Source organism: Bos taurus, chromosome X (assembly GCF_002263795.3).
Source record: "Bos taurus isolate L1 Dominette 01449 registration number 42190680 breed Hereford chromosome X, ARS-UCD2.0, whole genome shotgun sequence".
In the NCBI taxonomy this organism is placed as follows: domain Eukaryota; kingdom Metazoa; phylum Chordata; class Mammalia; order Artiodactyla; family Bovidae; genus Bos; species Bos taurus.
Genome location: NC_037357.1, coordinates 21827902 through 21852702, shown reverse-complemented (window position 1 = coordinate 21852702; position 24801 = coordinate 21827902).

Below are 24801 nucleotides of genomic sequence, written 5' to 3'. Positions count from 1 at the left end.
TGGACCATGAAATTTGTCCACCTTATTTTATGTCCTTGGATATATTCCAGTGTCTCCTAGCTTATAGTCTATGGGAACTTGAATAGAATTTGTATTTTACTGTTGTGTGAAAATTATACAAATCTTAATTATGTTGAATTGGTTCATAGTGCTTTTCAGGTCCACTATATCCTTCCACTTCTCTGTATATTCATCCTATTAATTTTGAGAGCTTGATATTGAAACTCCAACTAAAAATATTAATTTATGTACTTGAAAAATAATTATAATATATAGAAGAACTATAAAGTATCCCGTAAATGTTATTATGCTTTCATAATTTAAAACATGAAAGAGAAAAAAAAGAAGTTCAAAGATTAGACATACATATAAATATGTATTGAAACTAGAGGAATTGGCCTCCAGAAATTTTCCACCTTCTTTTTAAGTACTCTGCTACCAGAATATAGAAGAAAGATATTGATTTTAGAGTCAGCTGACCTATACTTGCAAGGAGATCCAACCAGTCCATTCTGAAGGAGATCAGCCCTGAGATTTCTTTGGAAGGAATGATGCTAAAGCTGAAACTCCAGTACTTTGGCCACCTCATGTGAAGTTGACTCATTGGAAAAGACTCTGATGCTGGGAGGGATTGGAGGCAGGAGGAGAAGGGGATGACAGAGGATGAGATGGCTGGATGGCATCACTGACTCGATAGACATGAGTCTGAGTGAACTTCAGGAGTTGGTGATGGACAGGGAGGCCTGGCGTGCTGCGATTTATGGGGTCGCAAAGAGTCAGACACGACTGAGCGACTGAACTGAACTGAACTGAACTTACCTATACTTGAGTCCTGGATTTTCCACTCACTGGCTCAGTAACTCTGGGCAAGTAACTTCAACACTGAAACTCAATTTTTTTACCTATATGATGGGGAAGATAATGCCTACTTTTCAGGATAAATAGGAGTTAATAATCCATATAAAATTCTTGACACCTAGTAGGTCCCTAATAAATAGCAGCTATTAAAGCTGCTTTAGCATTGAAAATCAATAAATATAAATCAGAACATTAACAGAATAAACGAGGGAAGCTATATGATCATTTCAACAGATATAACAAAGTCATTTGGTTAAACTCAACCCTCTCTCATCATAAAAAATTCTCAGCCAACTAGGAATCCAAGGGAATTTCCCTGTAATAGAAATGACATCTATCTAAAAATCTACAGGTAATGTGGTAGATTTTTCTGCAAAGTTGGCCACCTACAATTCTCACATTTATTTAAATACATATTACTCCTCCGAAAAGGGGTGTGGCCTATTTTCTCTCCTTAAATTTAAGCTGGCACTGTGGCTTCTGTTGAACAATACATTTGGTATTATAAGTGTTCCTGTATGTCTTCTGGGCTAGACTTTAAGAGGCCTTACAGCTTCTGTTTTGGCTTGCTTGAAATGCTCTTATAGACCTGTAAGAAAGTCTTGCCGACTTACTGAAAGATGGGAGAAAATGTGCAGAGAAAGGCCCTGAGGTTTAATGAAGAAAGGCCTGGCTGCTCTAGCACCCCAGCTGAGCCAAATCCTGAACTGGATGTTATGGTGAAAGCATCCACGTGAGTTATCCCAGGAAAAACTAGCAAAGGAAGCCCCTAGCTGATACACAGATTTGTGAGTAACAATAAATCAGTATGGTTTTTAGCCACTAAGTTTTGTGTTAGATTGTTAAACAGTAATAGATAACACCACACTAGTGAAATGTATAATTTCACACTAGTGAAATATAGAATTCTTTTCTTCTAAGACCAAGGCAAGCATATTGATTCTCACCAGTTCTAGTGACAGTGATCATAGATCCAAATGTAAAATGTATACATTTTCTAGAAGAACACTTAAGGGAATATATTTGCAACCTTTGGTGTAAGTGAAGGTTTATTAAACCAGACACAAAAAGCACTAACTATACACGGAAAAAATAATGTGATGCATTAAAAATTAAATATTCTGCTCTTTAAAGAAACAGTTAAAAAATAAACAATGGATAAATAAACTATGGTATGTCTGGACAATAGAATATTACTTAGTGCTAAAAAATAAATGAACTATTATGTCACAAAAAGACATCAAGGAACCTTGAGGTGGTATATTTGCTAAGTCGTATCTGTTTCTTGTGACCCCAGGGACTGTAGCCTGCTAGGCTCCTCTGTCCATGGGATTCTCCAAGAAAGAATACTGGAATGATTTGTCATTTCCTTCTCCAGAGAACCTTCCCAACCCAGGCATTGAACCCAGGTCTCCTGTATTGCAAGCAGAATCTTTACCAACTAAGCTACGAGGGAAGATGCATATTAGTAAGTGAAAGAAGCCAAACTGGAAAGGTACCTACTGTTTGACTCCAACTATATGACATTCTGGAAAAGGCAAAACTGACACAGCAGTTACCAAGGCTTAGAGGGGGGAAGGAGGATGAATAGGCAGAGCATTAAGGATTTTTAAGGCAGTGAAACTACTCTGTATAATGTTAAAATGGTGTGTGTGTGTGTGTGTGTGTGTGTGTGTGTGTGCTAAGTAGCTTCAGTCATGTGTGACTCTTTGCAACTCCATGGGCTGTAGCTCACTAGGCTCCTCTGTCCACGGGGTTTCCCAGGCAAGAATACTGGAATGGGTTGCCATGTCCTCCTCCAGTGGGTCTTCCAGACCCAGGGATTGAACTCACATCTCTTATGTCTACCTGTACTGGCAGGTGGTTTCTTTACGACTGGTGCCACCTGGGAAGCCCAAAATTGTGGATATATGTCATTATAAATTTGTCCAAACTCATATAATGTACAACATCAAGAGTGAAAGTAAATGTAAGCTTTAGACTCTGGATGATAATGATGTGTCAAAGCAGGTTCATCAGTTGTAACAAATGTACCACTCTGGTGGGGGATGTTGATAATGTGGGAGTCATACAGTGGAATGCTAGATAGGAATTTTAAAAAATGAACAGTTATATGCAAAAATTTAGTTGATTTTCACTAAGCATTGAGTTAAAGAAGCCAGAAAAATAAAAAAGCAAACCATTTATGATTTCATCTATATTATGTACAAAAGGAGGAAAAATAAATCCATGGTAATAAAAATCTAAAAAAACTAATACAATTATGTAAAGTTTAAAAATAAAATAAAATTAACCCTTAAAAAAAAAATCTAAACATGGTTGTATTGGTGGCTCAGACAGTAAAGAATCCCCCTGCAATGCAGGAGACCTGAGTTTGATCCCTGGGCTGGGAAGATCCCCTGGAGGAGGGGTATCTTCCACTCCAGTATTCTTGCCTGGAGAATCCCCATGGACAGAGGAGCCTGGCGGGTTACAGTCCATGGGGTTGCAAAGAGCCAGACACCACTGAACGACTAAGCACAGCATAGGAATTAACTGGAAAGGGGAACAAGGGTACTTTCTGAGGTGATGGGTATAGTCTGTGTTCTTCACTATGTAATAATTACACAGGTATTTATAACTATCAAATTTAATCCAATGGTACACTTAAAATATGTGCATTTACTATATGCAAATTTTACAATAACAGAAAAGGACAAAGGTAAATAAGGAAATTATGATTGTTGGAAGCATGATTATTTTTATTTTCACACAGTGCTGAAGTTATAACCTAAGTATCCTTTGTCTTTACGATACTTACTGTGTCATTCCATACAGGCCTATCTCACTCACACACACACACACACACACACACACACACAATGAAGAAAGCTATCAACTCTATATTTCATGGGTTTGCTTCCATCCTTCATCTTAACAAAATTCTCATTTCATCAATACTACCATTAAAAATGGTTTTAGTGGAGGAATATAACTGTATTTTCAAAAAGTGATGCATAACAGGCTTTCCAGGTCCTGGATTATGGCATAATTGTATTTGTGTTGGGTGTAACCAACTAGTTGGGTTATGTCAAGCATGTTACTTTACCTCCCTAAGCTTTGGTTTCCTTACTTGTAAAGTGAAAAGGATTGATTGCTAATATTCTATAGTATTTCTACAAAATACATTAAATATTTGACTAGGGATTTAACAGAAGGGCACAAAGGAACACATACATTTGGGGCACTAGACTGTGGGAAGCCACTAAAGGCAGTTTTTGCCAACCCTAACTTGGAGGTGACTTGTAGAGAAAGAGGGAACAAAAACATGACATTGTCCTTGGACACCACTTCTTGCTTCACATGGGTTGCTAAAGAGATGAGGAAATTCAAATTAACTACTATAAACTATCTCCTTTATTTTAACATCATCAACACTTGGATATTCAGGAGGAGATTCAAGTTGAACAAAACCAGACCCACCCATTTTCTGCAACTGTTTGAGGGTCACAGTAATAGAGATTCAGTTATTTTAAGCTATAATTGAGTTCTATGTTGTTACTACTATTTACTTCCCACATATATAAATACTTAAAAGGAACAAGGTAAACCAGAAGTGAACAAGAATAATAAGCACATTAAGTGAACAAGGAAGATAAGCACAATATCACCTCCACGTGATCGCCCTTAGTTTAACTCTTCTCCAGATAATGTGAAAGGACAAAGAAGGAGTGGTACATGTGAGGTATGTGTGTGTACAGGGGCAGTGTAAGTCACAATGCTTGATGCTGCTTGAACTTATTTTTCTGAACTGTTTGCATTCATGTTTACCTTCAATTATGGTTTCTATAGTGTTAATCTTTTTTATAGCATTCTAGCATATCCTTTAGATTCAATTAAATTTCTTAGAATGTATAAAATATTATTTAATCAATCCTACAATTTCATTCCTAATTAACAGTCTCTTCACAGCCTGTGATTTTCAGGTAATCAGTCTGTAATTCACCAAGAATCTTCACAGAGCCCACAGCACTGGGCTGGCTCTTGAAGGTCCATAATCAAGGTTAATGAGGTCTCTCCATCCTTAAAGAACTCACAGCTTGAATTAAAAGGTGGCTCTTTGTCTACATATATTTGGAGGAGAATTCTACTATCTAACCAGAACATAAAACATAATTTTGCACATGGACTTGGGAAAACTGGTTACAGACACCAGCATTGGCATCTGCAAATCCTTTTTTTTTTTTTTTTTGACATTTGGCTACTGCTAGGGACTATTGGCAGGAGAAGGCAATGGCACCCCACTCCAGTACTCTTGCCTGGAAAATCCCATGGACAGAGGACCCTGGAAGGCTGCAGTCCATGGGGTCGCTGAGGGTCGGACACAACTGAGCGACTTCACTTTCACTTTCATGCATTGGAGAAGGAAATGGCAACCCACTCCAGTGTTCTTGCCTAGAGAATCCCAGGGACGGGGGAACGTGGTGGGCTGCCGTCTATGGGGTCGCACAGAGTTGGACACGACTGAAGTGACTTAGCAGCAGCAGCAGCAGCAGGGACTATTGGCACTTGGGTTTACAGTGGGATAGGAAAGTGTAAAGCTAGGGGAAGTGGCTTGAAATGTTGATCTTAAATACATCTGTCTATGACATCTAGATAGATTACTGAATGAAAAGTGGATTTATTGGAATGATTTTGATAAATGCTTTCAGTTGATCATGAAGACAAACTCAGATAAAACCAATTTCAGGGAAATAACCCATATCCTACATGGTTAGAAATGGCAACACAACTTAAACCAATATTAAAAGGATCCTCCAAGGAATTATGAGGAGGAAAAGAAACTTGGTCCAGTTTATGGTGTAAAATGACATTTGCATTTCTAGTTTTCAAGATCTCAGGAAAATCAAAGCAGAAAGCTAGCTCCTTAGCTACATCAAGGGAAAGACTGACTGAGGAAAAATACGATCAAGGCAGAGCCATCTGTGGCAATTTAATGATGATTTCAGGCTTGTACTGAAAACACACTTAATAAGAAATTAAGAGCTAAAGGGCAGACAATTTCAAAGGGATTTGCACATTGAAGAAAATATCTGTGTATGTAGATACAATTAACTGTTGATTAGATTTTAATTCTCTTGAAACAGGATGTCTTGGTGGAGTTGGGAAGATCTAAGGAAAACAAACTTCGATAAGGCCTTTATTTGTTCTTATCTGAGGCAAATAAAAAAATCACTTCCCTACCTCTTAATTGACATCTCTGTCATATTAGGCAAAAATAAAGAGACTCAGCTGAAAGAAAACAAGAAGTTGTAGACATTTTAAACTCAGTTATACCATATCATTTGCTGAAAGTGTTTTTAGCACATTAGTGTATGAATGAAAATGCTAGCGTTCTCTCATTCTGAGAAGTTTGGCCCTAACATTTAGTGAGGTGGGACTTGCCCTGAGTCAGGTGCACACAATGCCCTATGGCCTGTGGAGGGTAGTCCGGAACTCCGGGAACTCTGTGGTCAAGGTTATAGTCCTCTCCTACTTTTGGAAGTAGATAACTCCAAGTATGACACAAAATAGGACATGAGTGGCCTGGTAATTTCAGAGAATTCTCTTTTCCGTTGCCAATTGAAGTGAACAAAATAGTAACTTTATGAGTCAGAAATGAGATAGAACCTTTCCTTAGAAAACAGAAAAATTAGTCAAAATAATTTCCCTTGGTAAAAATCTTACTTCTGTGAATAATATCAGTAATACTGAGGTCAAGAAGCCTAACACTGAGCTGCTTATTTAATACACTCAACAAGTGATATATTACAATAAAACAAAAATTAATATTCTGATTCAGTTAGCAGCTATTCATTAGGGAACCTTTCAAACTTGATTGGTGCTGTCACCTTTCATTAATGATTTTACTAAGTACACCAGGGGCATGGTTATAATTTTTTTAAGTCAATGTCTACACTTTAGGTGTTTCCCAGGTGGTTCAGTAGTAAAGAATCTGCCTGTCAATGTAGGAGACTTGAATTTGATCCCTGGGTTGGGGAGATCCCCTGGAGAAGGGAATGGCTAACCAGTATTCTTGCCTGGGAAATCCCATGGACATAGGTGCTTGTTTGGAAATTCTAGTATGAGAGGGTAGCAACTTGCATTCTTATAACTGGAGCAGCCTCTTTGTTATGTCTGTGCCAAGTAGTAAGGGAGAAAGTGAATCCACGTCCAGCCAGGTAGACAAACATCCATCCAGTTATCCGTGGGGTGACAATGGTGTAACAACAGTGCTCTCACATTCCCTTAGAAATGGTTAAGTTAGAGGAGTGAGGGGACGGTTAGTTAGCTCTTAGCTGTAAAAAGTTCTAGGCTAAATCCTTCTGCCTCTGTAGCATTTGTTGCTGCTGCTGCTAAGTCGCTTCAGTTGTGTCCGACTCTGTGCCACCCCATAGACCGCAGCCCACCAGGCTCCCCCATCCCTGGGATTCTCCAGGCAAGAACGCTGGAGTGGGTTGCCATTTCCTTCTCCAATGCATTAAAGTGGAAAGTCAAAGTGAAGTCGCTCAGTTGTGTCCGACTCTCAGCGACTCCATGGACTGCAGCCTATCAGGCTCCTCCATCCATGGGATTTTCCAGGCAAGAGTACTGGAGTGGGGTGCCATTGCCTTCTCTGCTGTAGCATTTGGGTAGCCATAAATAAAGAGTTTCTGATTATCAGGGGATGTTGGAGAAAAGCAGTCATTAAAATAAAAGGCAGACAGCATAAATACATGGGGTCAGTCACTAAATCTACCTCTTCTCAAATATGCACTGGACTGATGCTTAAAATGTCTGCGCTGATGCACAGCAAGGGGTTTGACTGCACCAGACTAATCCTTCAACTGAACGTGTTTTGGCACAGGAATCCCTTAGTAAATAAAATACAGTAAAGGTCCATGAGCACAAGTGAACTGAAGGCCACAACATATGAAGAGTCCAAAAATTTTCAGTGTCCCTGCTTCACCCAAGTCTTGGTCATTTGATAAAATTCTGAAATTTATGAAACTTCTCACTAGCATCAGCATTGCTCAATGATTAAAGCCCCAGAGTGAAATCAGCCAATTGGAATGATACATCACAGAGTACATCACAGAGTTGTGTCACCCATCCTCGTTTTAGGATCAGAGGTATTTCACAGGTTTAATGTAGCAGATTAGCTTGTTTGGGGAAATAGTTGATGAAACTGCTCTTTGTTCAGCTGTTAAAAAAAAAAAGGATAACAACAGCACTTACCTCACAAAGTTATGGTATTAAAGAAGGTATTATATACATAAATTCTTAAAACAGTGCCTAGCATGAAGTAAACATTGAAAAGGCATTATCATCACCATTGCCATTAAGGTTATTTAATAAAGCTTCCCAGGTTGCTCAGTGGTAAAGAATCTGCCTGCCAATACAGGAGATGCAGGATACCGAGGTTTGATCCTTGAATCAGGAAGATCCCCTGGAGAAGGGAATAGCAACCCACTCCAGTATTCTTGCCTGGATAATCCCATGGACAGAGGAGCCTGGCAGGCTACAGTCTATGGGGTCACAAAGAGTTGGACACAATTGAGCACATAAACACACACACACACTCACACACACAGCCCATTCACACTTATTTTAATAACTGTTATGTTTGACCAAAATCAAATGACAGAAAATAAATTGTGCAAGTTCTGAACCCACTTCCTTCAAAGAATTTGCAATTTACTTTTATGGTCTTGGGAATCCTGTAACCACCTTCATGAGTGAACACAAGGTTGCTTGCTGGACCATGAGAGGTCACATGGAGGATGTCTTCAGTCCTGTTTCCCAGAAAACAGATTCTGGGATGGAGATTTTCGAACAGAAAGTTTACTGGGGAGTGCTTTTAGCAACAACTGTGAGGCAGGAATACATGTAGGATTGATCATGGGGAAAGTTAGGCTGCAGCGCAGTTGGAACAGAGGTCTCAGCTGATCCCTTAGGGAGCTCTGAAGCCGAGATGGCTCTTCAAAGTTGATTCACATTAAGGCAAAGGGGCTGGGCACTTTGATGTCTGCATCAACCAGTCATTGGATGAGGGCTGCCCTTAAGGAGGGAGTGTGATCTAGGGCTAGGTAGCTGCTTTTGGCATTATGGAGGTAGAGGTTCACCAGCAAGTTGTCAACAGACAACTAGTCACTGTGGGAAAAATGTCTTGGCCTTACAGAGGGGGATCTGGGTTGCATGCCATAGTATTCACTACAGAGGATGCCTAGGATGTCATCCAGGTTCCACTCAACCTACTACCTGACCACAGACACATCAATGAGCCCAGCAGAGAGAAAGCAAACCAGCCAAGATCAGAAAAATATCCTAGAAGACTAACAGAATCTTGAAAGATAAGAAATAGTTATGCATTTAAACTATTAAGTTTTGAAGTAGTTTATTATGTAGTGATTGATAACGATTCAGAATATTACATTATATTACACTATAACAGTAATCATTAAAGGCTGTGAGTATAAGATTAAAAGGGCTTCCCTGGTGGCTCAGAGAGTAAAGAATCTGCCTGCAATGCAGGAGACTCAAGTTCAATCCCTGGGTTGGGAAGATCCCCTGGAGAAGGAAATGGCAACCCACTCCAGTGTTCCTGCCTAGAGAAGCCTGGCAGGCTACAGTCCACGGAGTCACAAAGAGTCAGACATGACTCTGAGTGACTAACAGACACATAAGATTAGAGTGGTTCTAGTTGTAATGTTAATAACAGGTTCTACATAGTTTTTGCCAAGGGCATTAGAATCAACGTACATTTGAGATTAAAGCAGCAACTCAGATGCTACTCAGATGTATAGAAGCTGGGCTGTCACTATGCAGTACAACTGCCATGCCAAGAGGATGCCAACTGCCAGCACATGAGGTCGGCACACAGGCCTCTTGAGAAGGAACGAGCATACACTTCCGGGAATCAGTGTTCAAAGCGTTTCTGTCATCGGGACAATACAACTACAGGGAATTGTCAAAAGTTTTCCCTAAGGTATTATTTGAGGAACTGGGAACTTACAAAGGGGAATCAATGCCATTCTATTTAGAAATTGATATTATATATATAATTGATATATATATATATATATTATAAAAATTATTTACTGAACAAACATAACTAGAAATCCCCTGGAGAAGGGAAAGGAAACTCCCTCCAGTATTCTTGCCTGGAGAATACTGGACAGAGGATCCTGGCGGGCTACAGTCCACGGGGTCACAAGAATTGGACACAACTGAAGCAACTTAACATGCATGCATGCCTTGCTCAGTGATAGAAAACTTTCAGTAACTATAAATTTGTGTAAGTTTGGATAAGAATGGCATCCAAACAAAAAACCAAGAAAGTAGATGATAGAAATTCAAGAACAGTGAAGAGGACAAGGAAGGTGGCAAACAAAATGAGAATTCTTAAAATGCTTGATAATAGTGAAAGCAAGACTTCCGTGCTACCCCAGGTGGCACAGTGGGTAAAGAATATCTGCCTGCCAATGCAGGAGACTCGGGTTGGATCCCTGGGTTGTGAAGATCCCCTGGGGGAAGAAACGGCAACCCGCTCCAGTATTCTTGCCTGGTGGGCTACAGTCCTTGGGGGTCGCAAAGAGTCAGACACAACTGAGTGACTAACACATCCTCCACCCCACACACATAACTAGAAATAAAAAGAATCATCTAGCAACCCTACCCTTCTATCAAATCCACTGTTTCTGTTTTCTCATGTTCCATTTCAGTCCTTATCCATATTCATATCATGATTAAATAGTTTTAAATGTAAGGTAGATTGAATTTTGTATTAGAGTAGGAGTTTTCAAAGAAAATTATCGGAACTAGGAATTTTTTTTTACACAAAGCCTAAAATCCTTGAAAGTCAAATTCGATTAAGAGCTCTAGACTGAAGGGCTTCAAAAATTTCTCACTGTCAAAGAGTGGTTACATTTTAGAGACCTAGGAGAGGATTCATTTCAGAAAGAAAGAAATTGAACCTACAAAGAGTGGGATGTGAAAGGTAAAAAAAGGAAGGAGGGACTGGGAAATTAAAATTCAACAAAGCTCGGATTGTATAAATCAGAACTTGGCAAACTATGACCTCGGGCCAAAAGCAGCCCACTGCCTACTTTTGTACCTATAGTTTTATAGACCACAGCTACTCTCATTCTTTTACCTACTGTCTGTGGCCACTTCCATACTATAGCAGAACTGAGTTGTTTTGACAAGGGCTGAAAATACTTACTATCTCATCTTTACAGAACATGCTTGCTAACATCAAATCAATGACCAATTATGTTAATGACTGATTTGGGTACAAACAATTATATTAATGATGAATTTTAGGGTGATGTGATTAAAAAGAGGGTGGGACTGTAATACTAGAAAACAAAAATATGGAAGATAGGAGAGGTGATATTGGAGTTATTCTATCATCTTTGTATTGCTTGGCAAGAGTTAGGAATAATGCCAGGCATGTATGTTAAAAGTATAAGGATAAGACTTTTCATATACAATACAGCATTCATAGATTTCATATTGAAAGTTTAAAATAATTTCAAGTGACCCTTTAGGTTGATGATATAATAATTTGTCTCTCTCCCACCCTGTTAGCAACCATCAGGAGTCACTTAGCTGGCAGGTAGAGCTGGTGGGTTGGCAACCACTTCCTCTGCAAGTGGCATGATTGTTCCCTAGTCAACCTCACATAATTCTAAGTGATAAAAACCTGTGTGGGTAAAAATAGCCCCCACAAGAAAGTCAACTGTTGGTGACACATGTAGAAAATTTCTCCAAAATTTATTATTCTTAGCCATAAAACAGGAGTTTTAGAGGGCAAATTGTCTGCAATCTTAATATTTGTGAATTTTGAAAACTTAAAAAGTATATGCCCTTTATAAATGCAAACAAACTGCTTTAATGTAACTGTAAAAAGTTCTGTACCCAATTGATTCAACAGTTTTTGCTTGTACAGAATATACTAAGGCAAAAATTTTGTGAATCAATGTTTGAACATTGTTATATTTATTGAAAATTATTGTTGTTACGTTTAAATCATTTAGCATAAAGTAGATAAAAGCTAGTTAACCAAGTCTTACATTTTTCAACCAGTGATTTTAAGCTTTTATAAACAACCTAGTGTCATAAACTGGAATTTAATCCAAGGGAAATATTTGAGGCAACTTAATGTAATTTAACTTATGGAAATCATAATTGCATTGTGAATCATTCTGGAACTTCAGCTTTATATTTTTTATACACAATAAACTCAGTAAAATAAACTGTTAACCATCTCATAGATAATTCTGAGTCTTTTAATGTACATTGTTCATTATTTTGTCCACAGGATTTTTCTATTTTTACGTTGTCAGTTATATATCTTTCAGACAGTTAAAGATTCTATATTTTTGTTGTTGGTATAATAATCCATCTGATGCAGACATTTTTAGAACTTCACAATATATAGCTCCACTGAATGGTGAGCTCCTCCAGGGAAAGAAATATTCCTTATTCATCTTTTTACCCTCATGATCTGACACATAGTGGGCACTTATTAAATGTTTGTTGAATGTATCAGCTGGCAACATCTCATAACCCTTAATTCTTTGAGACAAATTGTGGTTCTCTTCACAGGGCCCATGTATCTTCCTAGTCCTACTCTATTGTAAATATTTATCTCTTTTCTCTGTTTTTTCCATGTACATCTCAATTACAAATTTAAAAAAAAATCCTCTATGTGCTCCCAGTTGCTAGCACTGGTACCAGTTTCTGACACAGAGTAGTAGTAGATGCTTAGGAAAACATTTTTGAACTGAATGGATCTCTGGAAGTCTTCAAAATGGTGGGCTTCAAATTGAGAGAAGATGGAAGAATTCATCCTTTGTGATATTATCCCTCTCCTTTAATTCTTCTCAATATACCATGGGCTCTTGATAGTAGGGTATAAGGCCTTGCCCTCCCTCTCTCCCCTGTACCCACTACCTATATGCTCAGATGTTGAACTGAATTGAACTCCCACCTCTAATCTTAGGTTTGACTTCATTATAAATTAACCTAGCCCAACCATTACAGTCAAATAGCTTCCTGGCTTGATTCAATAAATGCAATCAAATTCAAATCTTGAAATGTCTGTAATAATCTTAGAGTTTAAAGTGCCAGATTAGACTATTTTGCCTTTAATTAGTTTAGCTTATTTGATTTGAACATGGCCCATTAATTTAAATTAAATAAGCAATTCAAAGCCTGTGGACAATAAATTAGATAAATGTAAACGTCAGGAACTGCAATCCCCTGGCTAAACTTACAAACAGTAAATATGTAAGACATCAGAACCAAATATTCCTTTTGATGATGATAACGAGCTGTTCTTGATTGAGACTAAAACTGAGACTTATTTTTAAATCCGCAGACACTACAAACATCCGGCAACAAATTTTCTTATTTCTGTGCATGAAAGTTGCCTTATTTCAAGGACAGTTTTAGAAGTTATGACCAAATTGTTTGCATGTTATGCTATTTTTCAAGAGACAGTTTGGTGACAATGGTTTAAGAATCTCTTTACCATCCCATACTAGACACTTTGTTTCTGGTGATCGTTTGTGGATGTTCATTACAAAGCTAATGACATTGCTTTCCTCCACCCACTAGAGTCTGCCAGAACTTAACCTCTATTACAGAAAACCTCCACAACTAGTAATTTGGATAAATGGTCAATGTAGTGGACATAACAGCAAAACCTAAGAGTTATTTGAATCAGTTGAGAGGTTGTTTCACAGAGCTGATGGGTAAATCCAACAAAAAGAACTGATGCAACTAGTTAAGAACCTACTGTTTAGCACAAAGAACTCCACTCAATACTCTGTAATGACCTATATGGGGAAAAAACTCTAAAAAAGAGGGGAGATATATCTATCATATATATATGTATATATACATAGATATATATTTGATTCACTTTTCTGTACAGCAGAACCTAATACTACATTGTAAATCAAGCATAGGCCAATAAACAATTAATTTAAAAAAGAACTGATGTTTTCTAATACTAAACAAGTATGTTTGTTTTTGACATATTTGCTCTAACTTTCTGTATTCTGAGGTAAGATTTCAGAAACACTACTCAGTAAGACATAGAGTTAGCTTGTGACAGTCACTTAGTCATGTCCGACTCTGTGTGACCCCATGGACTGTAGCCCACTAGGCTCCTCTGTACATGGGATTATCCAGGCAAGAATACTAGAATGAGTTGCTATTCCCTTCTCCATAGATGGCCAATAGGCACACAAAAAGATGCTCAACATCGCTAGTTATCAGAGAAATGCAAATCAAACTACAATGAGGTATCATCTCAGAGCAGTCAGAATGTCCATCACTAAAAAGCTTACAAATCAATACAGTACTGTAGAGTAATTAGCCTCTAATTAAAATAAATAATTTTTTTTAAAAAAGCTTACAAATAATGCTGGAGAGGATGTAAGAGAAAGGGAATCCTCCTACACTGTTGGTGGAACACTGTTGGTGTAAGTTGCTGCAGCTCACTATGGAAAACAGTATGAAGGTTCCTTTCAAAACTATATACAGAGTTACCATACGATCCAATGAATCCCACTTTGGGGCGTAATATCCGGATAAACACTCTAGTTCGAAAAAATAAACACACCCCAACATTCGTAGAAGCACTAATTTACATTAGCTAAGACATGGTAGCAACTTAAGTTCCACTGACGGATAAATGGATACACAAGATGTGGTAATATATATACTACTTAGCCTTTAAAAAATGACAATAATGCCATTTGCAGCTATGCAGACGGACCTAAAGATTTTCATACTAAATGAGTAGGTCAGACAAAGACAAATACTGTATGATATCACTTATATGTGGAATCTTAAAATATGATACAAGTGAACTTACGTACAAACAGAAATAGACCCACAGACATAGACAACAAATTTATGTAACCAGAAGGGATAGGGAGGGGGAAGAATAAATTAGGAATTTGGGATTAACATATACACACTACTATACAGAAAATAGATAAACAACAAGGTCCTACTCTATAGCCCAAGGAACTATATTTATATAATAACCTATAATGGAAGAGAATATGAAAATGATATATATGTGTAATTGAATCACTTTGAGGTACATCAGAAACTAACACAACATTACAAATCAACTATGAAAGTGCAAGTGAAAGTGAAGTCGCTCACTCAGTAAGATATATAGATTGCCAGTGACAGACACTTAGTTGTGTCCGACTCTTTGGCGACCGCCATGGACTGTACCCTACCAGGCTCCTCTGTCCATGGAGTTTTCCAGCAATAGTTACTGGAATGGACTGCCATTTCTTCTCCAGGGGATCTTCCCGACCCAGGGATTGAACCCGGGTCTCCTCAAATCAACTATACTTCAATTTAAAAAATACCATCATTTCTTATATGATATTGAAATGAATGGTATTTTTTAATTGAAGCAAAACCAATACAATATTGTAAAGTAAAAAAAATAAAATAAATAAACTGAATTCCAGCAGTTTGATCCAGAAAAAAAAAGAAAAAAAAATACCATTCAGGGTTAAGACAGCAAAATCTCATTTTTCAAAAGTTCATGCTCATTTGAGCTCTTCCATGGGCAAGAACATATACAGGCTTTACTCTACTACATAGATAGTTGTTCCCACTAGCTCTCTGATTGTTGCAGAGATTCTTTTGCCTGAGCAGCAGGTGCTAACTTGCAACACAGTAACCCATATTCAAAAGGTTCTAGTTTTAAGTGTAGGGGGAAAATGTAGCCACAGAGAAGTCAATTTATGCTGCGAGTCCCTGGCAATATTAACACTTAAAATAACAGCTCTCTCCCCATCTGTGAATATTTTTGCCTAAGAATCTACTGTTGGTTTTCTCTTTCTTTCAAGAAAATAACCTGTGTTGAGACAGGCACCGTGTCCAAGTGACAAAAATCAGTTTCTAGGATGCATGGTCATCATAATTAAATAGTACAGCTTGGACTTACTAGTGCACTATCACCACTTAAAGCTGAAAATTGTTAACAAACCTATGTCCAGCTGAGATAGATATGTCTATCACAAATATGTCATATTTGTGAAATGTGTCATGAGTCTTGCCACGACTCTAGTGCAATTACATTTTAAGCACCAACAACACCATAGCTCTTTAGGGACTCAGGGCGTACTCCCTTAAACATTAAACACATCTGACAGAAATATTTATATGAATGCTTCCATAACTAACTGCTAGCACTGACTGGAACATGGGGATCTGGGGCGACAGTGAGGAGAAGAATGCCTCAGTGAATATAGGATGGTTATTAGAAAACCAGGAGCTTGTATGAAAAGACGGATACGAAGAAACAAGAAAAGTTAGGGGCTTTATCAGCCAGGGTCCAAGCAGGAAGCAGATGGCACACTCTTCTTGGATAATGTGAGAAAGAATTAGCATAGGGACTATTTACAAAAGTATGGGAGGGTTAATAAGAGCAACACAGAATTGTGAAATACCCCAGGGATAACAACAGGAGCTGTTACCAACCCTAGGTTTGAAGGGGTAAAGGAGAGAATGATGATTGGTACCAAGAAAGCATACAGAAATAGCTCAGACATATTGTGGGTTTGAATCGAAACCACTGCAATAAAGCAAATATCGCCATAATGTGAGTCGTGAATTTTTTTGGTTTCCCAGTGCATGTAAAAGTTTGGTTTATGCCATATTGTAGCCATAGCATTACGTCTTTATGTCTTAAAAAAAAAAAAAAAAAGTACATACCTGTGTTAGGTAGGAAGTCAGGCCTGAGCAACTAGAGGCAGCTTAATTGAAAAAGATTCAAGCTGGTCTCTAAAACCCACTTCAGACACGCCCCAGTGGCCATGGGAAAGCTCACAGATATGCTACAAAATAACCACAGAGACTTTCCCACGTTTCCAACTCCAGCGCATGCGCCCTAGGCACACAGTGGATACAAACTAACCGCAGGGGCTTCTCCAACTCCCACACATGTGCTCTTAACACACAGCTGTGTCCTCAAAGGGTTCATAAATACTCTATACATATATACATCTGATTATAACAGACTGAATTCTGAAAAAGACATGTGCAATAGAGCCTGTTGTTATGTAACTTGCAACTGTCAATAAAAACTGTCAGTCTACGCCCACCTAGATGAATACGTAAAAGCCTTGTCTTGAAAACCCCTGTACCTCATCATTCTGGTGCCAGTGCCTCTTTTGGTCTGGCCCACTCTCCCTTTTTGCCACAGGTAAGACCTCAGATTCTTCTTTGTGTCCTTACCAAGAGCTGAGGACCACAAGGGAGTGTCCCCTTCGACCCTCTCTATATCTGCTAACACCTGAATTAAACATATTTTCTTGCTTAAAAAAATGCTAACCATCATCTGAGTCTTCAGAGGGTTGTAATCTTTTACTGGAAGAGGCTCTTGCTTTGATATTGATGGCTTGCTGACCAATCAGAGTGGTTGTTGCAGAAGTTTGGGGTGGCTGTGGCAATTTCTTAAAAATAGGATAACAGTGAGGTTTGCTGTATTGACTGATTATTCTTTTCACAAAAGATTTCTCTGTAGTTGTGCAACACTGTGTGATGCCATTTTACCCACAGGAGAACTTGTTTGAAAATCAGAGTCAATCCTCTCAAAACCTGCTGCTGCTTTATCAACTAAGTTTATGTAATATTTGAAATCCTTTGTTGTCATTTCAAAAAACTCTATGGCATCTTTATCAGGAGTAGTTACGACCTTAAAAAACCCCTTTCTTTGCTCAGTCTTAAGAAGCAACTTCTCATCCTTTAAAGTTTTATCATGAGATTGCAGCAATTCAGTCACATCTTCAGGCTTCCACTTCTAATAGTTCTCTTGTTATTTCCACCGCATCTGTGTGACTCCTTCCACTGAAGTCTTGAACCCCACAGAGTCATCCATGTGGGTTGGAGTCAACTTCAAACTCATGTGGGCAGGAGGAGAAGGGGGCGACAGAGGATGAGATTGTTGGATGTCATCATCGAATCAATGGACATGAGTTTGAGCAAACTCCAGGAGATAGCGAAGGACAGGGAAGCCTGGTGTGCTGCAGTCTATGGGATCACAGAGTCGGACATCACTTAGCAACTGAACAACAACAACTCTAGCTATGAAAGTCTTAACATGACATCTTCTTCCAATAGAAGACTGTTTCATTTCATTGAAAATGTGTTGTTTAGTGTAGCCACCTTTGTTATCTTGACTAGATCTTCTGGATAACTTGCTGCAGCTTCTACATCAGCACTTGCTGCTTCACCTTGTACTTTTATATTATGGAGAAAGCATCTTTCCTTAAACCTCATAAACCAACCTCAGCTAGATTTAAACTTTCTTCTATAGCTTCCTCACCTCTCTCAGCCTTCATAGAACAGGAGAGAGTTAAGACCTTGTTTTGAATCAGGCTTTAGCTTAAGGGAATATTGTGGCTGCTTTGATCTTCTATCTAGATCAGTAAAACCTTCTCCACATTAGCAATAAGGCTGCTTCATATTCTTATCCTTTGTGTGTTTACTGGAGTAGCGCTTTTAATTTCCTTCAAGAACTTCTTCTTTGCATTCACAACTTGGCTAACTATTTAGCACAGACACCAAACTTTCGGCCTCCTGGCTTCTGATGTGCCCTTCTCACTAAGCTTAATCATTTCTAGGTTTTTGATCTAAAGTGAGAGACATGTGACTCAAGTTCACCATCTTATATGAGCATAGTTAGTGTACTCAAAACAATGACAAAAGTAACATCAAAGATCCCTGATCACAGATCACCATAACAAATACAATAATAATAGAAAGTTTGATATATTGTGACAATTACCAAAATGTGAACCAGAGACACAAAGTGAGTAAATGCTGTTGGAAAAACGGTGATGATAGACTGCCGGATGAAGGGTTGCCTCACACCTTCACTTTGTAAAAAACTGTAGTATCTGCAAAGCACAATAAAGTGAAGCATGATAAAATGAGTGTGTGCCTGTAGTAATATGGAGAGGGTCATGTGACAGGAGCTGTGGCCTTTCATAGAGGGACATTGTCATCCCACTGTTGGCCAGTAGTGAGGAAGCAAGGGAATACACTCCAATATCACTTTCATCTTTTCTCCTACCTGTCATTGTCTCCCATTGGCCAAAACCCAACAAGAAGTTGAAGGCAAGGGAGTTTATTGATGTAAGTCTACGTAAGTCAGCCCCCCAGGGTAATAAGCAAGGTAGAAAAGAATACTAAATTTTCCACTATATGGCTTCATGGAAAAAAAGTTACCTCATGCCTGCATGTCTCTCAAGGTGGATGTGATTATAAATAGGTTTACTGTGAAGAAGTGAACTAATTTATTTTAATTAATTGATGTAATTGAAGAACAATATAAGTACAATTACAATTTTATGGCATAATTTGCTCTGTACATTGGTTGCAGATTTTGATAAATAAAGTATGTGGCATAGCAGAGAACTTAGTATCAGAAGATCTGAGCTTTGGTTCTGAATCTGCAAACTGACAATGCTCTGACATCTGATAAGGATTTTACTTCTCTGAGCTTAGTTTATATTGGGTTATCCAAAAAAGTTCATTCAGTTTTTCCATAATATCTTACAGAAGAACCAACTCAATATATGAGTAAAATGGATAAGAATACTTGTTCTATTTGCTAATACCCCAAAGAGTAGTTGTATGGATCAGATGAAAATACACTAAAAAAATGTATGAACCAGAATGTCTCTTCTAACACAAGTGTCTACTCTCCTAGCATTGCAAAATGGAGTTTAAAGATAAATGCTGGGCATGTAGAGAAAGAAGCTGACTTTTCGTTATTATTTTTTTTTAATACTGACAGATTTATCTCCTTCCACTCAGACAGGACTCTGCCAGCTTCCCACCAGATCTAATTAGGTTTTAAATGAGATTCAGGAAGACATAATAGCTTATTCTGATTGTTCTTTTTATATCATACAGTCTCTAAATATTCATTGTGCTCATATGATTAAGCTGTAAATCAGTGGGCTTTTTTTAATTTTTTATTTTGCCCCATATATTTGGCTCTTAACTTCATATCAGTTTTTACTCTTTTCACATTGCCTTTACTCAATTTGCTTTGTTTGAAAAGCTCCTAATCATATTTCAACACCCCAAGTAAATATCCCCTCTTCAGAAAAGCTCTTCTTTACTCCCATGTAAGTAGATTTGTACCTTTTCTGTTTTGTATATATAGTGCTTGGAACATATCTCTGTTCTCAGAGGTATCATTTTCACTGTATTACAATTATTTGCTTTTGTTTCTGTATTTCCCAGTAGACTGAGGGTCTTGAACATAGGGGCCATGCCCTATCTGGGGTTCTATTATATTTCCACCAACCAGCCTGGCACTTCATATGGGCTCAGTTAATTGGAACTCAAGTTCTGGGGATAGGTTTAAATAAATTAATAAAGAAATGCAGAAGCCTAGTTTAAGTGAAGTATCATTTCTACTCCTCAAATTAGTTAATCAGACTCAGACTGCTAATATTTGGGACAAAATACTCACTCTTTTCTTTTAGGCTAGAGCTTTAGCAGAAGATAAGACACTGACTTTGATGAACGTTCTCAAAAGGGTTTCAAGCTAAGAGTAATCATAAATGCGTATGTCGAGGAAAAACTTGCCTGAGAAAGGAACTTGGAAAATTTTACCAAACTCTTCAAAGCTGCAGTCGTTTGAGTTGTTGTGGATAAGGTTTTGTTAGCGTTTTTTCAGTTAGTACCTGTTTTCCACTTTTGCTAATTCATTTTTGTTATCTATGAGTACTCGCTAGCAGACATATTGTAACAAGTGCCAGAGGTTTAAGAAAAAAAAATTATGGGAAGAAATAATTAGAATAGAAAATATTATATCTATTGACTCACTCCTTGCCTCCACCACTACCATACACAAAGACAGACAACTTAAGGGTAAACACACGTATAATCAGCATTCTGTGACACCTAGTTTGTTCTGTTGGCCTTTTTCTTAGCCAGAATTTGTGAGATTTGAAGATAAAAGCAGTGGCTCAAGAGGACGATTGCTCTGCCTCTGCCTTTATGAGATAGATGGACTGATGGACAGTAGTGGACGATTCTGAAAGCTCTATTTGTGATTATCTGATCTTAAGGGTTGGTGTAAAGAATGGGGAAGCATATTTGAGATTCTGTACATGAGTTTCCCTCTTTTGTAACAAATAAAGGGAAAACTGATGCTTAGATTTTATTAGTATGTTTTTTGAAGTGTCCTTTCAAAACACCTGAGGGTTCAAAAGATAACTTTGTACAGGTCAGCATGACCCAGTGAGGAACGTTTTGAGTTTTTAAAAAATTTTCTCCTTAAAGAAGACAATGTAGCTGAACCCTCACTCTCCTTTGTCTGTAATTTAAGAGGCAATACATCAATGAATCATAAGTGCTTCTCTCCACTTCTAGAGAGTTCCAGGCTCAGGGGAGAAAGACTAGTGGAAAGCTGGCTCTACTGCAATAGGCAGAAATTGTAAAAAGTATTACAAACATCAATGCCCTGAGCATCAACTCTACTACACACTAATGCTCCCTGGAAAAGACCAAAAAATGAGGAACAGGGGCTATCAGGGTACTAATGCAGCTGAGCCATGGTTTAATAGGAGCCATTGACATTGTCCACCAGGAGCAAAATTCATCTGTGTGGTGGCATGTGCCCAAACCATAAGAGTGTTCCATACTTCAGCCAAAGGATAATGAATGAGAGATGGAAATATTGAATAGTTTGTCTTATATCTTTCCATTTTCATCAGTCCTTTCAATAAAGCTTCTTTTTAAATGCCCAATTTTGAAGTGTGCTTAATTTCATTGAACTATACAGTTGTGTTAGGGAGAAGTGAAATAGAATGTAAATTATTGAAACTAGCTCACAGAAATCATTCTATGATGTACACATCTCCCTCTTCTGTTTAATCCACATTCTGACTTTTGAAAAGAAAGCAGGCAGATCTGATTTTCAAGGGCACAAATGCTTATAATAGTTTCATTTGCTATAGCATTCTGCCAGCTCATCCTTTATTTCTTCAAATTTAAATTCTTCAAAAAGTCTTAATTTCTTCAAAGGCCATGACTCTTTCATAGCTGGTATAGTGTAACTGTCCTGGGTTAAAGCAGAATAACTGAATCTTAGTCCTAACTCCACCTTCTGACTGTGTGGCTTTGGACAAGTCATTTCATCTAATAATGTCTCAGTTTAGCCATCAAAAAAATGGTTATATTACCATCCTGCTTACCACACAGAGTGAAATGCATCATACATTATGAATGTGAAGAGTATTCCATCTGCAAAGAGATACACAAATGTAAGGAACCATGCCCCTCTTCCTGTGGGATAGCAGGGAGCAGCACAACCATTTCCTGACCAAGAACTGTCTAGGGACAGAAAGCAAAATGAATGACTGAATCATAGAGCCAGTCCTAACCCTCAGAGAACAAGCCTATGTGTTTAAATACTGCATGCACAAGCCTAATATATCTACAGATGTGTCTAAAACAAAACTCGTATAATCAGAAAAATTGAGAGTGAGAAGTCACCTGAAAGATCTAGTTCTCACTCTATTTGATGGATGGAGAAGCTGAGGTTTTCTTCTCAACTAAAACAGGGTTTTCTTTCTCACTTCCCAATATATCTCTTGGTCAGGTTTCATCTTGAATTGCCAAAACCTACCTTCGCAATGGCTAGCTATTTCTTTCCATTCATCCTCTTTCAGCTATCTTCCCTGGTGGCTCAGATGGTAAAGCGTCTGCCTACAATGTGGGAGACCCAGGTTTGATCCCTGGGTTGGGAAGATACTCTGGAGAAGGAAATGGCAACCCACTCTGGTACTTTTGCCTGGAGAATCCCATGGATGGAGGAGCGTTGTAGGCTACAGTCCATGGGATCACAAAGAGTCGGACACGACTGAGCGACTTTACTTTCACTTTTCACTTTCACTTTCATCCTCTTTCAGGAGCTAACAATACTTCGTGCCTGTTCTCGTCTAGTAACCTCCTAGTTTATGGGGTCACAAAGAGTCGAAGATGACTGAGTGACTTTACTTTTCACTTTCACTTTCCTCCCCAGTTTATTTTCATGTTACCAGGGAAATGTTCCTAAATGATTAGTTTTATCATGTTGCTTCACATGATAAAATACTTCACAAAGTATTTTAAATGGGCTCCCTGGGGCTGTGAGATACACATTAAAGTCCTTAGTCTAACTTGTAAGATTCCCCACAATGTCTCTGATACTCCTAGTATTTTCCCTACTGTTCTACACAAATCCCATTGGCCCTGGAAAACTGGAATCCTTTACTATTCCTCCAAATGCCTCCCTACAATACACAGGTCTTTTTTTGCTACTAGGATCCAGTCATCCTCTTCTGGTGTATGTGTGCTACATCGTTTCAGTTTTGTCTGACTCTTTGTCATCCCATGAACTGTAGCCCGTCAGGCTCCTCTGTCCATGGGATTCTCCAGGCAAAAATACTGGAATGGGTTGCCATGTCCTCCTCCAGGGGATCTTCCTGACCCAGGGATTGAGCCAGCGTCTCTTACACCTCCTGCATTGGCAGGCAAGTTCTTTACCACTAATGCTACCTGGGAAGCCCATTCCTCTTCCAGTAGCCAATCAATCTTTTTCTGGGGAACAATCGAACCCCTATTGAATAGAAGATTGGTAGACCATCAGACAAGGTATTCAAAGTGGGAATGTGGCTCTAATTGGCCCAAACCCTTTCTGTCTGGAGTTTTCACTCAGAATAAAGTTATATAAGTACTAAACACAAAGAGTGGGCCTGATTCATCCAAAAAGTGATCCCTGAGATACTGTTAATTAGATCGTACTCCCTAGGATTCTCTGCCCTCTATCCTTTTGGAAGTTTGGTTCCACAGCATTTCCTTAACTTTTCTAAGCTATATCACATCCTTCCAAGAAATGTTCTCTTTTGCACATTTTGTCAGGACAAGTTGCTCTTATTATCAAGAGTTCAGCTGAGCTTGGAGAGACGGCTGAGCTGCTAGATGCTGGAGTAACCCATTAAAGCCATGAGCCCCCAAATGAAAGCATTCAGCCTTTCATCACTCTCTGTGATAGTATAAGCAAGAGGCTATAATCGAAGCAAGTGCTGATGCCCCCATTCCATTTTTCCCCATGGAAACCATGCACCCACAGAGGGTCACATGTGAGGGTCATCTTACTGTGGAGGGAGTCTTGAACAAAAGGGCTCTGACATTTTTTACAGACCCTGAGGTGATGCAGGAGAGAGGTATGGAGAAGAGCTCAGAGTGGAGAAGTCTTGGGTAGTAAGTCAGAGTGGGGAAGTGTCTTTAATATTTTCCCCTCGTCTCCTGATAAGGAGGCATGGGCAAGAGCTCCTGAAGAGGACTTCTGTCCAAGGCCTGAGATAAAGGGACCTAGGAATGAAAGTACAGGGTTAGAAACACAAACACGTGAAGTGGGTGACTGGCCAGAGGGATCTGTCATCGAGCGCTGCTCCCCTCAGAGGCTGTGGTGTTGTGACTGAGCCCTGAGTCTAGCGTGGGGAGGGAAGCTTTACCCCATGAAGCCAGGGAAAGCTTTGTAACTGCCTATGGCTGGGCCTGAAAACTCACACAAACTCTCTTTTACTCAGTGCCTTTCTTTCCTCCCCAGTTACTCTTCCTATCTAAGGCTACCCAACTCCAAGGCAAAGTTCATTTTGTAGATCAGTTCAGTCCATATTCGATCGTTTCTTCCTCTAAAGCCTCATGTCATCTATTTGGGGGTAATTCTCTTGAAAAGATACTAACAGGTATGACCTTCATGACAGCTATAAATTACTTATTTTTTTATTTCTTGCCTCCTCACCTCAGATGGCACTATCTTTAGGTAAAGAGTTATTTTTACCTTTCACATGTCTGTAATTCTTAACTAACTTATGTGTGTAGTAA